This window comes from Schistocerca cancellata, chromosome 2 (genome assembly GCF_023864275.1).
Source record: "Schistocerca cancellata isolate TAMUIC-IGC-003103 chromosome 2, iqSchCanc2.1, whole genome shotgun sequence".
NCBI lineage: Eukaryota > Metazoa > Arthropoda > Insecta > Orthoptera > Acrididae > Schistocerca > Schistocerca cancellata.
The window spans coordinates 862,049,594-862,057,292 of record NC_064627.1 but is presented as its reverse complement, the minus strand read 5'-3'; positions in this window follow the sequence as shown (position 1 = coordinate 862,057,292).

The following is a 7,699-nucleotide window of genomic DNA, read 5'->3' as shown; positions in this document are numbered from 1 at the left end:
CTGTCAGATCTTGAAAGCGCTGATCAACTAAACTATGTGAATAACGTTCACAGTCTTTGTGAACATCTTGCATGGATGATAATTTAGGAAAATGAGCTAGGTTTCCTGTTTCCAGCTGACTCACCCAAAGTGTCAATTTCATTTTAAAAGCTCGTATTCGATCTATGAAATGAGTAATTAGCAGATCTTTACCTTGTAGTGAAATGTTCAAAGCATTCAGATGGCTAGTTAAATCTGCTAAGAACGCGAGATCTCATTCAAACGTGCGCGCGCATTTCCCCTCCCTCCCCTCCCTCCCTACTCCGCGACCTTGCACCTGCTCGCGAGCACGTGCCTGAGCAGAGGCGAGTACTCGCGCTCAAAACCGGCCAGTTGTTAAGCCCTGGATTAACTGATCACTCAACTTCAGCGTCCAGATTCGGTGGGCAACGAACTCGTCGCTCTCGCAGCTAGCACCTCAAAATCGGACAGCGCGTGCACACCGTCAGCGGCCCAGCCTCGCCTCGCGCCGTGGAGACTTGCTTGCTGCTCCGTCCCAACCGACTCACTAGCACACACCACCATCCGGAAATACTAGCGGTCACACCAAAGATAGTACGACAGTACTAGTATCGATAAGCGCTGCTGCTGCCACTCAAGGAGGCAAGCCAGCAACTTGGTTACGCCAGTAAGTAAGGAAGAAATATGACGCCACTCGATGTAAAAATGCCAAAGAACCAACGGCATGAAAGCGAGCCGTACACGGCTCAGACATGGTGAAGTAAAAAAATCACTTTCAAGGTCTTCGCGGCGTAGGAGTCACACACACTGGCATTGTCTATTTGGGGCGTAAACATACGTGAAAGTTTTGGTTCGTAGAGAAATTCCTCATCGCCACTTGCTAAGTCGTGTAACAATGAGAACACAGCCCAGACAAACAATGTACAACAGTTTTATTGAAAAGTACATAACCCAAAATACTCCTTCTTTGGACAAAATTTAATCGCTACAAGATTGTGATAGAGCGTTATTAGCACTGAATTTGCGCAAATCTAAGTTGAGGGTAAAGGCTGTAATGATGAAACAGTGAAATTTAATGTTCACTCGGAGGTAGAACAAAATAACGTAGTGAATTTCGACAACCGATACAAAATTACTGGACGTCTCCGATGCAGAGGTCAAGTCCTGATGATGGTGGAGGTCACTTCTGACAGCTCCGTCGGTCCACGGAAGCTGGTGTGGCACACGTCGTACGTAGCGAAGGTACTAAGTGTGTATGTCTGTGGGGTGAGTATAGCCTACTGCGCATGTTCTCAGCATCAAACCGGGCTAGTCACCTGATTTCGGGACGACCCTGCTTGTCTACAATTTGTGGTAATAGCGAAACTTCAATGTTACACGTATTCGTCTTATTTTATATACGATTCTGCACGTCTAAGTTTTAGTAACAGCAACGGTGCAGTATTGTCATTGCTACAGATGCAAAGAGAAGTATGTGAAAGGAGGACCAGTTACTTTTCACAGATGTATAATTGTAAATGTGATATTGATGTGATTCATTTCATATTTTTAAAAATATCGAGACACAGTATTATCAAGTATTGTATTGTAAAAACAATTTCTGCTATTTTATGGCGGTATGTTTACGAGACAATTTCTACGTAAATTTTCAAGTGTGTTTGAGTAAACCACCAGTCAGTGTATACATATTGGTGCTCTGTGCATATGCGGATAAAATTTATACATAACAGACTCGTTAATGTCCTCCAATTTACGCATGTTCTCAAACCCTTGTGTGTACCTAAGAATTTCTGCATAAGACAGTTTCCTATACAGTGTCATTGTAACGTAATTAATTTGAACAGATTCGATAATATGAATCAGCCTAACAGAAAACCTAAAACGCTGTCACTTCTAATTCCGTTACCGAAAACAGTAAATAAAATGGAATCTGACCTATGATACAGTGGCGAAAAAGCACAATACCATTGCCTTCACATCTTTTAGCCAACTTCACTTCCGGTATCAAATTGTTAAGGTGTCTGTAAAACGTGTATACAAAGCTTCACGACACTTCTGAAGGTGATCTACCTGTAGCAGAGAAGTAATAACACTCAAAACACGCCAAGTAAGATTCGCCGTCCCATAATCACGTGATTTGAGCTGCAGGAGATGTTGCGGACATAATTCTCTTTCTGCACATCCTAATACTCACTCCATAGACATTTATAATCCATGAGTGAATGTTCCGTTGATTGATTGAAGAGCTGTCGATGCAGTTGGCACCTCGCCCAGGGCTCGACGGAAGACGCCTCTGAGCAACTTTGCGCCGCCCTAAATACCCAGGCCGCTTAGAGATACTAGAGAAACTACTTGCGATCACGTGACCCACAGAGGCAAACACGTGTGCCCGGCCAGTGATCACTAGCAGCGCCCGCTGGTCCACGCGGCGTACTTAGTTGGATTATGTCGTCTCCTGATTTAACCCTTCGAGGTTAGGCTACTTGGTTGCCACACTGTTGTGAGAAGCGTTGCTGGCCTGTATGGCATACAGCTCGTGACGCCGACGCTGACGCTCTACAAACGGGCCTTGGCCTTGGCCCGAGGCGTAGGAGCTTTGGCTTATTACAGCCTTTCCTCCTGTTCCTGATGATGCGATGATGATGTGGTCTCACTGTATGGTGTGTCCTCTCGTGGTCCGGTGTTGGTCCGGGTTACTAGCATGCAGGCATGCTAGTGGTGGACTTTGGTGCTTTGGCTGTTCCTTGTCTCGCGCGAGACGTTGTGCAGTGCTGTCTGTAGGTCTGCAGACAGCTCCCTCTCGCCGTCGCGAACCTCCTTCCTCAGCCGCACGACTGCGTCCTCTGGTGTATTCCCAGTCGCACGGCGTGAAGACCGGGTTCCTGTTGATGGTGTTGAGGTCTTTCTTTGTAACTAACTCGAGCAGAATTGCCCGATGCCCGCTACGTAGCTCGTACGGCCTGCGTGGGAGCGACGGCTTCCGTTCCACTTCCACCTGGGCGAAGAGGTACGGGTTCTTTTGGGCGTTGTAGCGCCCATCCCGTAACATAGTGGCAATCTTCTTTAGCACGTATGGCATGTTCGTGCTGTCCGGGAAGGGGATGATGTCCGTGCGTAGTTTGCCAGCCTCTTCGCATACAGCTCGTGCACGTGAATGGGAACACGTAGGGATCGTCTGCTTCAGAACCCCATATTCTACAATGTGTGTGTTAAGCCTCGAAACACTTAGCCTGCCCCAGCTTCACAGGCGCTTTGTTGTCAGATATGATACAGACTGGCGCCTGTCCGGCTTTATCGAGCGGGCAAGCCTTCAACTTCTTTGATGAGACTTGGACGTCCAACATCTTGACGTCTACTAGTGGTTACAGCACCCTTCAACCACTTTGCATAGATGTTCACGACAACAGCACACAGACAGCCGACCAGCTTCACCGTTTCCGAGATACTCGTTCCCAGGCACAACACTCTACCCTTCGTCAAAGTCGCTTATGTCAGTCTATTCCCCCGTTTATGGCCCGTATCATAATCGGAATGATTATCTATTGACATATGCTGAGATTATATACTAGGAACGTTTCATGTTGATTTACATTTTATTTTCTCCCAGCATTGGTGGTGCACAATTGGACTCATCACTACCGTTGCAAATACGTCGTACATTGAAGTAAATGTAGGTTCTGTCATTCAGTGAGTGGACAGTCTGGAACATGATCATAAAGCACAGTTCTGGACGATGTGGTTTCTGTGGAAGAGTGTCAAACTGTGGATATTCGAGTATTCACAGGTGACGTGCACCATCACGAAAAGTGACCTTACAACACAATCCTCATCCCAAAATGAGTCGGAAAACCATGACTGCCATCGCTGAAATGGTGTTGCAGGTACTACGACACCCACTGTATTCTTCTAACTTGGCCCTTTTAATTTCTGTAGCCAGTCCTCGAACCACTTTTCTGGAATCTGTCGCACCCATTGCAGGACAACTGCTCGCAGTCTCTTGAAATTTTCGAAATGATGTCCGAGCAGGGTTTCTCCATAGCCCAAAATAGGTGGTAATCAGAAGGGGCCAAGTCAGGAGAATACGGTGGGTGTGGCAGTGTACTGAACCCCATTTCAGAGATCAGAGCTGTGGTTTTCCTACTCAACCGGGGACGGGTGTTACCGTGTTACTCTTCGTGACAGTGCACACTCTCCACACACTGTCACCAATCACCTGCAATTACCGGCATTGCTTACACCCTCCTTCCATAGAAACCATGTCATCCAGCGCTGTCCTTGATGGTCACACATAATGTTGTACGCTCACGTAATGACAGCAGTTGAGAAAATGGACTGTACTCTACAGGCATTTTGCTTATATTGTCCTGCCTCCTACGGTTCGACCGAAGTGCACTAAAGTGACGAAAGTTGTGGCATAGCGACATGCACGCATACGATGGCGGTAGTGTCTCGAACACAAGGTATACAAGGGCAGTGCATTGGCGGAGCTGTCATTTGTATTTAGGTGATTCATATGAAAAAGTTTCCAACGAGATTATGGCCTGACGACGGAAATTAACAGACTTTGAACGCGGAGTGAGTTGTAGCTAGATGCATGGGACATTCCATTTCGGAAATCGTTTGGGAGTTCAATATTCCGTGATCCACAGTGTCAACAGTGTGCTGAGAACACAAAATTTCAGGCATTACCTCTCAGCACGGATAACGCACTAAACGACCAGAGCAGCAGCGTTTGCGTAGAGTTGTCAGTGCTAACAGACAAGCAACTCTGCATGGGATACTCACAGAAATCAGTGTGGGATGTACAACGAAAGTATCCGTTAGGACAGTACGGCGAAATTTGGCGTTAATGGGCTATGGTAACAGACGCCCGACACCAATGCCCTTGCTAACAGCACGACATCGTCCGTAACGCCTCTCCTGAGCTCGTGACCATATCGGTTGGACCCTACCTGACTGGAAAACCGTAGTCTGGTCAGATGATTCCTGATTACAGTATATAAGAGTTGATGGCAGGGTTAGAGTGGCGCAGACCCCACGAAGCAATGGGCCCAAGTTGTCAACAAGGCACTGTGCAAGCTGGTGGTGGCTCCTTAACGGTGTGAGCTATGTTCGCATTGAATGGACTGGGTTCTCTGGTCCAACTGAACCTATCATTGACTGTAAAAGTTATGTTCACCTACCTAGAGTCTAGATGCAGCCATTCATGGAGTTCATATTCCCAAACAACGATGGACTTTTATGAATGACAATGCGCCATGCCACCAGCTCACAATTTTTCGCGATTTGTTTGAAGAACATTCTGGCCAATGGTTTGGCTACCCAGATAGCCCAACATCAATCCCGTTGAACATATATGTGAAATTGTAAGTAGGCTGTTTAGGTTTTTATGTTGGTAACGCCACGTAGCGCTCTGTATGAAAAACACTGACTGTGCTGTGGGCAAATGGTACAAATGGCTCTGAGCACTATGGGACTTAACCGATGACGTCATCAGTCCCCTAGAACTTGGAACTACTTAAACCTAACTAAAGCCGGCCAAAGTGGCCGTGCGGTTAAAGGCGCTGCAGTCTGGAACCGCAAGACCGCTACGGTCGCAGGTTCGAATCCTGCCTCGGGCATGGATGTTTGTGATGTCCTTAGGTTAGTTAGGTTTAACTAGTTCTAAGTTCTAGGGGACTAATGACCTCAGCAGTTGAGTCCCATAGTGCTCAGAGCCAAACCTAACTAACCTAAGGACATCACACACATCCATGCCCGAGGCAGGATTCGAACCTGCGACCGCAGCGTTCTCGCGGTTCCAGACTGTAGCGCCTAGATCCGCTTCGTGCTGTGTGCAGTCTGTGGCTTGTTGGCATTGTTGAAATATTCGCTATTGTAGTGTTGGGCAGTTGGATGTGAACAGTGCGTAGCGTTGCGCAGTTGGAGGTGAGCCGCCAGCAGCGGTGGATGTGGGGAGAGAGATGGCAGAATTTTGATAGCGGACGATCTGGACGTGTGTCCATCAGAAAGAGTAAATTTGTAATACTGTATATTATGAACTGATATATATATATATATATATATATATATATATATATATATATATATATATATATGATGAATTTTGAATATTATTAAGGTAAATACATTGTTTGTTCTCTATCCAAATCTTTCATTAGCTAACTATGCCTATCAGTAGTTAGTACCTTCAGTAGTTAGAATCTTTTATTCAGCTGGCAGTATTGGCGCACGCTGTATTGCAGTAGTTTGAGCAACGAAGATTTTTGTGAGGTAAGTGATTCATGAAAGGTATAGGTTATTGTTAGTCAGGGCCATTCTTTTGTAGGGAGTACTGAAAGTCAGATTGCGTTGAGCTAAAAAATATTGTGTGTCAGTTTAATGTTGATCAGAATAACTTGTTGTTGTTGTGGTCTTCAGTCCTGAGACTGGTTTGATGCAGCTCTCCATGCTACTCTATCCTGTGCAAGCTTCTTCATCTCCCAGTACCTACTGCAGCCTACATCCTTCTGAATCTGCTTAGTGTATTCATCTCTTGGTCTCCCTCTACGATTTTTATCCTCCACGCTACCCTCCAGTACCAAGTTTTGTCATCCCTTGATGCCTCAGAACATGTCCTACCAACCGATCCCTTCTTCTAATCAAGTTGCGCCACAAACTCCTCTTCTCCCCAATTCTATTCAATACCTCCTCATTAGTTATGTGATCTACCCATCTAATCTTCAGCATTCTTCTGTAGCACCACATTTCGAAAGCTTCTATTCTCTTCTTGTCCAAACTATTTATCGTCCATGTTTCACTTCCATACATGGCTACACTCCATACAAATACTTTCAGAAACGACTTCCTGACACTTAAATCTATACTCGATGTTAACAAATTTCTCTTCTTCAGAAATGCTTTCCTACCCATTGCCAGTCTACATTTTATATCCTCTCTACTTCGACGATCATCAGTTATTTTGCTCCCCAAATGACAAAACTCCCTTACTACTTTAAGTGTCTCATTTCCTAATCGAATTCCCTCAGCATCATCCGATTTAATTCGACTACATTCCATTATCCTCGTTTTGCTTTTGTTGATGTTCATCTTATACTCTTCTTTCAAGACACTTTTCATTCCGTTCAACTGCCCTTCCAAGTCCTTTGCTGTCTCTGACAGAATTACAATGTCATCGGCGAACCTCAAAGTTTTTATTTCTTCTCCATGGATTTTAATACCTACTTCGAACTTTTCTTTTGTTTCCTTTACTGAGTACGTTCCGTTCTGCTCAGCTGTTTGAAAAGCAAATAACGTAAGAGGTTTATCAGCACAGTCATTCATAAATTTTCTAAGGAGAGGTTTCAACATAATCGAAAGATCTGTTCGTACACAAAATCCCACGCTGGAAAGACTTTCTCTATTATGAACGGCTAGAGAGACAGCATGGCACAGTATTTCTGCAGGAGACTTGCAACGACTTGTTGAATCCATGCTGCGTCGAGTTGTTGCACTATGCCGGGAAAAATGAGTTCCGACTCGAAATTAGGGTTACCTCATTGTAAAACACGGTTGCAACTGTAATGGTGTCTCAAATGGCGCACCACGAATGATGGTAAAAATACAGCGTAAATCAATATGGAACGCATCTCCTGCTTCCGTTAGCGCATCACGTGCCCTAAACGCTATCAAGCGCTTTTACCTTCACCATTCGTGGTAT